This window comes from Phyllobates terribilis, unplaced genomic scaffold (assembly GCF_046119375.1).
Source record: "Phyllobates terribilis strain yellow unplaced genomic scaffold, ASM4611937v1 Scaffold_4__5_contigs__length_816908805, whole genome shotgun sequence".
In the NCBI taxonomy this organism is placed as follows: domain Eukaryota; kingdom Metazoa; phylum Chordata; class Amphibia; order Anura; family Dendrobatidae; genus Phyllobates; species Phyllobates terribilis.
Genome location: NW_027362764.1, coordinates 473,148,518 through 473,159,376, shown reverse-complemented (window position 1 = coordinate 473,159,376; position 10,859 = coordinate 473,148,518).

Genomic DNA, 10,859 nt, shown 5'->3' with positions numbered 1-10,859 from the left:
GACGTAACTGTGACGTCAGGCGGGTGACGAGGTGTGGATTCATCACAAGTGGTGGCAGCGGTGGGATTCTGTGGGATCTCTCTGGTGGCATTCATCACAAGTGGTGGCAGCGGTGGGATTCTGCAGGGTCTCGCTGGTACCATGCATCACAAGTTCAGAACAGAAATAGTTAAGCATTACACCCACAGCACAAGGGAAATTCAAAGTTGGCATGAGTTAGAGCATTAGAGAAGTTTTATAGAAAATCATTTCCAGGTTACTGACAGTGTTGGGAGTAATAGTTAGAAAGTGACTTAGGCAGTGAGACTGCCATCAGGGGAGGCCTGTGTCAGGCCACCTCAGTCCTGGGTTCAAGATCCGAATGCACAGGTCGGTAAAGGACACTAGTTGTTTTAAGTGAAAAAATATTAAGTAACTGTTGCTTTAAATGTGGATTTATGCATGCAAGAACATTTTGGTGTCTTACAGGTACCGTTATGGTCGGGGACAACCATATTCTAGGAGGGAGGTGTGTAAGGGTGTGACAGGGGCTGTCACATGTCTCTCCCTCTCTAAACAGTGTTCATGCTGATTTGTGACTGCTATCATATGTGGAATGTATAATGTTCTTTATGTAAAACATATAGGGTTAAGTGTAGGACATAGGTATAGTATAGGGTTCATAGTTTAAGTTAGTAATGCAAAAGGGCACTGTAGTTCAGGAAGTTAGTTAAGTTCTGTAAAGAATATTCAAGATACAATCCCATGTCAATCATTGTGCCCTGTTTGGTGGGGGATTATACAGATCACAGTGTACAGCTGTAACCGGACACTCTGCAAGAGAGGGGGCCGAGAGGCAGGGAGTGACAAATACCTCACAGCAACTGTGAGCTGCCACAGGAAGGTCCCCTGTGGCATCCAAGCCATGCGGCATGTTCTTTGTATCAGACACTTATAATTCAACACCGAGTTATGGGAATACGATAAATCCCAGTGATACACCAAATAGATTTTTGGAAACACACAAACCAGATGAAGGGCACTGTACTTAAGGAAGTTCAGTACAGAAGTAGTTAAGCATTACACCCACAGCACAAGGGAAATTCCCAGTTGGGAGGAGTTAGAGCATTAGAGCAGTTTTATAGAAAATCATTTCCGGGTTACAGACAGTGTTGGGAGCAGTAGCGAGAGAGTGAATTAGGCAGTGAGACTTCTGTCAGGGGAAGCCTGTGTCAGACCACCTCAGTCCTGGGTTCAAGATCCGAATGCACAGGTCCGGTGTAGGGTCTGTTCCATAACTAGAGAGCGAGAGAGACAGAGTGTGGAGGAAGACTGAGCAGACGGGAAAGCAGATTCCATTAGCAATTGCAGCAGTGAAGAAGTGTTTTACTAGTACAAGTTATCTGAACAGAATGAGGACACATTTGAGACTGAATCTGGACGCCGGCATAGTCCTAGGCTCACAGCCTGTCAGAGGTGCTCAAGGTGAGGCTTCTATATCCCTAGAGGGGAGATTCTCAGCTGGGTCACAGAGGAAGTGGAAAATGTTGGGTCTCAGGACAGGAAGAGAATGAACACTGGAAAGGCACATTACCAAGGGTACTTCACTAACCAAAGAACTTGTCTTGATCTGTATACTGCAGCCGTGTATGGAAGAATTGCACAGTAAAAGTGAGTCTGTTAACCCGGATCTACGATCTCCTGTCTTGTTTGAAGTTGGTTCTGGTCACGTGGACGGTATAACAGTGAGTACAGCAAATCCTCCGATGCAGCACACACTCTGGTCTCAGTCCTTAATAGTAGAGGGGGCATTGGGCGAAGAGAATAGAGTTCCGGCACACAGAGTGATGATAACGGCCCTAGGTGGCCTCTACCCATGTGTTAACCTTTGACTTTTATATTGATTTTTAGGCTGGGTCATGCCTGCCATTGTCTTATATACCTTATATACCAGAAGTGTCAATTACCCACTATGGAGTCTAGCAAAGGTTATCCCTGCTCTTGGACACTACTGCTGCAATGATCTGACAACTGAGGGCTCTAGCCATCAATTTACAGTATGTATCCATCACCTCTTTCTGGGGCCTAAAAAAAGATGCATCAGAAAAAGTACCTGCCCATTTTTTTACAGGTGTTATCACCTGTATAATATCATTCCATACACTGGTGTCCTGCACAACCCCTCAACATCAAGCCTCTAATGCAACCTTACAGGGGAAGCTCCTGGATGCATACACCACAGCTGTCTGGATCTGTGAATTACACTTATACAGCAACCTGTTGTGGGGTCTGAAAGATGTCACATCAAACAGGGTGAAGCAAGTGCCACAATGACATCAATATCTATGTGATGTCACAAATTGTACTCTAGTATAATACATTGTCAGTCCCTAACAATCCACACCAGGCCAGCGGTTTTTGGCCTTTCTTTCGTCACATCATTGTGTAGATCTCAATGTAAATACATTATCTAAGATCTTGGATGGGATATGTCCAGATTTGTAATCACTGTGGCTATGTAGGTTCAATAATGAATTCCTAGAACTGGCCAACTGCATTGGTTTTCTGTGTTAGATTCACCATCTTATGTTGCTGACAAACTCCTATGATGGTGTAGATCATCACTGGTAATATTGCAAAAGTTACTAACATTGCTTTAAAGACTTCAATTCCATGTGTCCACATTAATAAAAGTTTACCACCACTATGGACTATAAGGGACCCATCAGCTCATGTCCATGTGAAGTCCAACCCCACACCCTCAGTGTCATCAGCACTCTTTTGACATCACCCCTTTCGATGTCACAGTCAACAGTGCTCCTAGATGTAAGACAACCTGCTCTAGGTCTTAGGGGGAATAATAGCCAGCATCACTGACCATAGCAATGATGGCCATACTACCTACACAACCGCAGCTTCATTAAATACTGGGTAGTGCCGTCACGGGCTACTCCAGCTCATGGGTGCATTTGCCAATAGCTGCCTCTAAACTCCAGATCCTGGTGCCCAATCTCTAAGGCTGGCACCCCATGTGATGTCAATGCTCATTCCACAACCACTTATCATGGTACTTTGTCACTTTCTAGCTTTGTACATCAAGAAATCTCACCAACATTTAAGTGATCATATTATCCCTATAATGTTACCCCACACTCTGGTGCCCTAGTCATGTCCCTAACAACTTCAATCCCTCCCGCTTTACAATGATGTCACCAAGTTGGTGAAGTTGGATACATTGATATCACACACGAGATGACCAGTCCTTATGTAGCATAGAAGATGCTGACTCTGTGTAACGTCGGTGTCTCTGCCTCCTGCAGGGCGCCAATCCCCTCATCGACGCGGTCCCGGCCCGCGTCCTCCAGCTCCCCTGCTACTGCCCGGGGTGCGCGCACCTCGCGCAGTTCTCCGGGCACTGCACCTAGGGCGCGCGCGCTCTCTCCCTCTTAGAGGGGCTGTGTGTGCCGTCCTAAAGAGTCCCCGGCGAACGGCCAGAGGACTACTCCTATTTAAAGCACCTCCTCTAAAATGGAGGTGCCTGTGCAAGGTTGTTGTTTGTGTGCTAACACTCTCCTCAGCCCTCAGGTTCCAGTGCCCGCCTGCTTGTCTTTCAGCGCTGCCCGCCAGCCTGTCCATCAGCCATGCCCACCTGCTTGTCTATCGGCGGTGCCCGCCAGCCTGTCTGTCAGCCGTGCCCGCCTGCCTGTCTATCAGCCGTGCCCGTCAGCCTGTCTACCTGCCGAGCCCACCTGCTCGCCTACCCGCATCACCTGTCAGTCTACCTGCCGTGCCCGCCTGCTTGCCTACCTGCATCACCTGTCTGTCTACCGGCCGTGCTCATCTGCTGTACCTGTCAGCTTCAGCCATCTGACCCGTGGGAGTCGCCTGCTCTCACATAAGGGCGGTCCCAGAGTGGCACCTGGTTCACCTTCCCAGTCCCTCCCTGGTTCACGGAGTCGACTAAGCCGCTGTGTGGCCAGGGTCAGTCCGGGTAGGCACTTAGTTACGCTCCTCTGGTACCTCCTTGCATCACAGCACAGAGGTTCCACCACCCGGATCCGTAACAGTTTGCACAGGCCATGGAATCTGGTGGCTCCCAGGCTCCTTCACTCTCAGACCTGTACCAAGAGGTCTCTCGCCAGAGATCATAACAAGATACTATCCTGTCCTATCTGCGGACAGTCAACTCCCGCATCGACACACTGTCCATCCCGACTGTATCCGCCTCTAACCGAGCGGCACCCACTTCGGCGGCACCTCAACTCGGTGGCGCTGTGGCACCCGGCTTTGGACCCCGGCGTTCTGCGCCACCACGTTTTAGTGGCGACCCTGCCCTATGTCGGGGCTTCATAAATCAGTGCACGCTGCACTTTGAACTCCTGGCACACCAGTTCACCTCCGACCGGGCCAAGGTGGCAATCATCATGTCTCACCTCACCGGAGAGGCGTTGGCGTGGCTTAACCCTCTGTGGGAGAGAGGGGATACTCTGGTGTCCGATCTCCAGGCCTTCCTCTCAGCTTTCCGGAAGGTGTTCGATGAGCCTGGATGAAAATCTTCGACTGCCTCCTCACTTCTCCGACTACACCAAGGGAGTCTCTTTGTGGGACAGTATGCCGTGCATTTCCGAACCCTCGCATCTGAACTTGCCTGGAACAATGAGGCTCTGGTGTCCACCTTGTGGGAGGGCCTTTCCGGACAGATCAAGGATGAGCTAGTCGGTCGTGACATACCTCCCTCCCTGGACGACCTGGTGTCATTAGCTACCCGGATTGACATCCGTTTTCTGGAGCGTGCTGAGGAGACGACCCGTGAGAGGAGACCTATGCGCCTCGCTCCAACCTTCCAAAGTCCAGTCTCGTAACCAGTATTCCCCCGGATGTCTTCTCCAGAGTCAATGCAAATTGACCAAGTTAAGATGGTCAAGTCTCACCAGGAGACCCGCCGCGCCGAGGGGAGCTGCTTCTACTTTGGCAATATAGAGCATCAGATTCGCTCCTGCCAGTGAGACTGGGAAACTTCAGTGTCTAGGATCGCTCGGAGAGGTCGTCCCAGGCAAGAGTTCTTCCTCTCCGCCCTTGACTCTGTCCGTTTCTGTTACCAGTAGTGAGACCCGCTTCGTCGAGACTGCCTATCTAGATTCCGGAGCCGCTGGGATCTCATTCAACAGGCCGTTGTGGAGCGTTTTCAGATTCCTACCATACGTCTGGCTGATCCTTTAATGGTTTCCTCTATGGATGGAAAGCTTCTCTCTGAAACCATCTTGTTTGTCACTCAGCCTATAACTCTTCAGGTGAGAATGCTGCGCTCGGAGAAGATCTCCTTTTACGTGCTGTCCGGTCTCTCTCATCCACTCTTGCTTGGTCTGTCTTGGTTACAGAGGCATGAGCCCGTCCTGAATTGGAGCTCGGGTGAGGTGCTCCGTTGGGATCAGGAATGCCATAAGTCCTGTCTGGTTCCGGTTCGTCCTGCTTGACCCCCGTCTACTCCAGCTAACCTACCTGGCCTGCCGGCACCCTACTGGTCATATGCGGATGTCGTTGATAAAAAGGAGGCAGAGACCCTACCACCTCATAGGCCGTATGATTGCCCCATCAACCTAATACCTGGTGCTTCACCTCCTCGCGGGCGAATTGACCCCTCATCGCTGGCCGAGACCCGTGCTATGTCTGAATACATAGAAGAGAATCTTGCTAGGGGATTTATCCAGAAATCCACCTCTCCGGCTGGAGCAGGATTCTTCTTCGTCAAAAAGTAAGAAGGCTCTCTTCGTCCTTGTATCGACTATAGGGGCCTAAACCAGATTACCATCAAAAATAAGTACCCCCTGCCTCTCATCTAGGAGCTGTTTGACTGCCTAAAAAGCGCGAAGATCTTCACTAAGCTCGATCTTTGTGGGGCATACAATCTGGTCTGGATTCGCCAGGGAGACGAGTGGAAGACGGCATTCAACACTTGGGATGGTCACTATAAGTACCGCGTGATGCCCTTCGGTCTCTGTAATGCTCCAGCCGTCTTCCAGGAGTTAGTAAATGACATCTTCCGAGATGTCCTGTATTCCTGCGTGGTGGTGTACCTGGACGATATCTTGGTGTTCTCCCGTGATCTGCCCTCTCACTGAAGGGATGTTCGTAAGGTCCTGCTGAGGCTCCGGAAGAATCCACTGTATGCTAAGTACGAGAAATGCCTCTTTGATCAGACCACCCTACCCTTTCTGGGGTATATCCTCTCTGAGACCGGACTGCGGATGGATCCCGAGAAGGTGTCCGCCGTCTTAAAGTGGCCCCGACCTGAGGGGTTGAAGGCTATTCAGCGGTTTCTGGGATTCGCTAACTATTACTGCCTCTTCATTCCTCACTTCTCCTCCCGGACTGCTCCCATCTCTGCTCTCACCCGTAAAGGAGCAAATCCCAGGGAATGGACTTCCGAGGTGGAGAATGCCTTCATCTCTCTTAAACAAGCCTTCTCCTCCGCTCCAGTGCTACACCGTCCGGATTGCAATAAACAGTTCTTCCTAGAGGTTGATGCCTCTTCCTCCGTAGCCAGAGCAGTGCTCACCCAGATATCCTCGTCCGGGCGAATGGTGTCCTGCGGCTTCTTCTAGAAAAACTCTTCTCTCCGTCCGAGCGCAATTGCTCCATATGAGATCGAGAACTGCTGGCCATCAAATTAGCGCTGGAGGAGTGGCGCTACTTGCTTGAGGCGGCTCTGCACTCGGTGGTCATCTACACTGACCATAAATACCTCGCTTATTTGCAGACCGCCCAAAGACTAAATCCGCGGCAGGCCAGATGGTCTTTATTCTTTGCTTGATTCTGCTTCACTCTTCATTACCGCCCGGCAGACAGGAACATTAAAGCCGACGCTCTATTTCTGTCTATCGACCAAGAGGAGGAGCCTCTACACATCATTAACCCCTCCAGAGTAATGAGTGTTGCTCCGTTCGACCTGTCTCATCTACCACCTGGTTAGAACTTTGTAGTGGCTCAGGATCGGAAGAAGATCTTACTCTGGGGTCATTCGTCCAAACTGGTCATGCCGGCAGGAGGAAGACGCTTCTGCTCATTGCCCAACATTATTGGTGGTCCACCCTGCGCAAGGATTTTGTGGATTTTGTCGCGGCTTGTTCCTCTTGTGCCCGTAACAAGATACCTAGGCATCTTACAGCCGGTCGTCTTCTTCCTCTTCCCATGCCTTCCGCTCCGTGGCAACATATTGCAATGGATTTCATCACGGATCTTCCTGTGTCGGCTGGTTGTACTGTCATTTGGGTGGTCGCTGACTGCTTCTCCAAGATGGCTCACTTCATCCCTCTGCCTGGTCTTCCATCTGCACCTGTGCTGGCTAAGGACTTCATCCATCAGATCTTCCGTCTCCACGGCTTATCCTTCCACATTGTCTGGGACCGGGGAGTTCAGTTCATTTCTCGCATCTGGAGGGCCACGTGCAAGCTGCTGGATGTCTCTTTGGATTTTTCTTTGGCCTATCATCCTCAGTCCAATGGACAAGTGGATCGTATCAATCAGATCCTTACCAGTTTACTTCGGCACTTTGTCAACGCTCACCATAGCGATTGGGTAGAGCTCCTGCCTTGGGCCGAGTTTTCCTATAATAACCATGTGAGTGAGTCCTCTGCTAAGTCTCCGTTTTTTGTGGTTTACGGTCGACACCCCCGGATTCCGTTTCCCGTCTCCTCTTCAGTGGACAATCCTGCTGCAGAGTCTCTAGTCAGTGAAATTTCAGCGATCTGGGAGGACACTAGAGTCCTCCGAGCGGATGAAGAAGCATGCTGATAAAAGACGTCTGGATCCGCCTCTATTCCGTCCAGGAGACAAGGTCTGGCTTTCCTCCAAATATGTCAGTCTCAAGATACCATCATACAAGCTGGGTCCGCGGTTCATCGGTCTGTTTGAGATTCTGAACCAAATAAATCCAGTGGCTTACAAGCTGAAACTCCCGGCCTCCTTACTTATTCCCAATTCCTTTCACGTGTCTCTCCTCAAGCCGGTTGTCCTTAATTCTTTCTCTGACGATCCAGGTACTACTCCAGCTCCAGTTTCCGCTGAGGACGTCTTTGAATTAGAAAACATTTTGGCAATCAAGAGGGTAAGAGGAAAGACTTTCTTTCTTATGGATTGGAAGGGGTTCGGTTCTGAGGAGAGGTCTAGGGAGCCCAGAGAGAACATTTATGCCCCTCGTCTTCTAGAAAAATTTCTTGCGGGCCTAAAGAAGAGGAGGCGTAAAGGGGGTACTGTAGCGTCGGAGTCTCTGCCTCCTGCCGGGCAGAGACGCCGATCCCCTCACTGCCGCGGTCCCGATCCGGCATCCTCCAGCTCCCCTGCTGCTGCCCAGGGGGCGCGCACCTCGCGCAGTTTCCCGGGCACTGTACTTAGGGCGTGCGCGCTCCCTCCCTCTTAAAGGTGCCGCGCGCGCCGTCCTAAAGAGTCCTCGACCAATGGCCGGAGGACTACTCCTATTTAAAGCACCTGCTCCAAAATGGAGGTGCCTGTGCAAGGTTGTTGTTTGGGTGCTAACACTCTCCTCAGCCCTCAGGTTCCAGTGCCCGCCTGCTTGTCTATCAGCGATGCCCGCCTGCCTGTCTATCAGCCGTGCCCGCCTGCTTGTCTATCAGCGGTGCCTGCCAGCCTGTCTATCAGCCGTGCCCGCCAGCCTGTCTATCAGCCGTGCCCGCCAGCCTGTCTACCTGCCGAGCCCGCCTGTTCGCCTACCCGCATCACCTGTCAGTCTACCTGCCGTGCCCACCTGCTTGCCTACCTGCATCACCTGTCTGTCTACCAGCCGTGCTCATCTGCTGTACCTGTCAGATTCAGCCATCTGACCCGTGGGAGTCGCCTCCTCTCACATAAGGTCTGTCCCAGAGTGGCACCTGGTTCACCTTCCCAGTCCCTCCCTGGTTCACGTAGTCGACTAAGCCGCCGTGTGGCCAGGGTCGGTCCGGGTAGGCACTTAGTTACGCCCCTCTGGTACCTCCTTGCATCACAGCACAGAGGTTCCACCACCTGGATCCGTAACACTCTGCTGCTGTCAGACTGGGAGTTCTAGAGTGCAATGTATAAGGTCTCTGCCACAATACCTCCATTTATGGCATTACAACTAATGGTGCCTTAGAGTGGATACGGAAAGCAACAAACTTTAGCCTCTCTTCCCAAGGACAGTGAAGATGGCTTGCAGGACAGCGTTATCATCAGGCAGTACTTCTATAACATCGTATCTGATGGAGTATGTCATGATTTTTTAACGTTGGATTCATAAAAAATGTGAAATTCTCTGTGAGCCTCTGTATAAAATCTGAAGGAATAGTATGACCATATAGGAATTTGTGTGTGCCATATTATGAGTCACAACCAATCCATAGCAGTACACTATTACACAGTGGGAATACTGAACAAGAGACAAATACTTAACAGATATAAGAATGAGATTCAGGAGCGGACATACCACCGGTGCAGCAACACCGGGGCCCGAAGGGTCAGGGAGGCCCTTGCCGGGTGGCTAATATTGAGGTCAATCTGGCCTGCTTCTTGGAGCCCGAAGCACCAGGGGGCCCATGGCCAGATTGTCCTCTCATGTGCAGCGGGCAGGGAGTGATCCCTCCAGGTCTGCTGCTGACAGAAAAAAATGTCGGCATCATGCAGCGCGCGTCTGGGTCAGAGAGAAAGTTACCGGCGACGAAGATGCTGCTGGGGAACAAGCAGAAAGGTGAGTACGTTTTTTTTCTTTTTAACCAATACTTGGGGGAGAGCAATGACGGGGGGTGCTGGGAGAGAGCAATGATGGGAGTGCTGGGTGAGAGCAATGACGGAGGTAGTGGGAGAGAGCAATGACGGAGGTTCTGGGAGAGAGTAATGACGGGAGTGCTGGGAGAGAGCAATGACGGGCTGCTGGGAGAGAGCAATGATGGGGGTGTTTGGAGAGAGCAATGACGGAGGTGCTGGGAGAGAGCAATGATGGGGGTGCTGGGAGAGAGCAATGATGGGGGTGCTGGGAGAGAGCAATGATACTGTCTGTAGTGAGGGGCGCAGTGTGGGGGAGACACATGTATATATACAATATATGTGACCTTGTTATTTTTAGGGTTGCACTTATCATCGTGACAAGACGAGTTGTGGCTGGGAAATGTCGACATGAAGGTCTGGCCAGATGGAGAAGAAACAGCAGAAACCGACTCTGATCAGATGAGACATCAGCAGTAAGTACCTGGATGTAAATATTATTCTGAACTGTGTGACTTGGAGTAATAATGTTATCTGTAAAATCCCTTAGGTTGAATTCTCACATTTGTGTGAAATGTCCGTGTGCTTCCAAATTTTTTTTATCGGATGGTCCACGGACTCGTAGTTTTATCGATCCATTCACACATCCATGAAAATCACGGATCTGAGAATGAGATCTGTGAGGGTTATTGAATGTCCTGTTCTGATCCGATTTTGAGGATCAGAATAGGACATGCTCAATGCGTCTGTAAAAGCGGGCTGCACACCGAAACTGCACACAGATGCAGGAATGTAGACTTATGATTGTATAGCACAGTCCCTTAGTATATAATGTACTCACTTATTATGTATAGCACAGTCCCTTAGTATATATTGTACTCACATATTATGTATAGCACAGTCCCTTAGTAAATAGTGTACTCACTTATTATAGCGCCATCCCTAGTTACAGTTTCCTCTTTTATTATGTATAACACCGTCCCTTATTAAGTACCATCCTCTCTAGTTATATATAGCTTCCTCTGCTGTTATGTACAGTGCTGTCCCTTACATAGCGTATTCTTGTTATTTTTGTCTATCACAATGTTTTATTACATAGTTGTCTCTTGTTAGATATAAAATGACTGCTGATGGAGCAGCCGGTGACC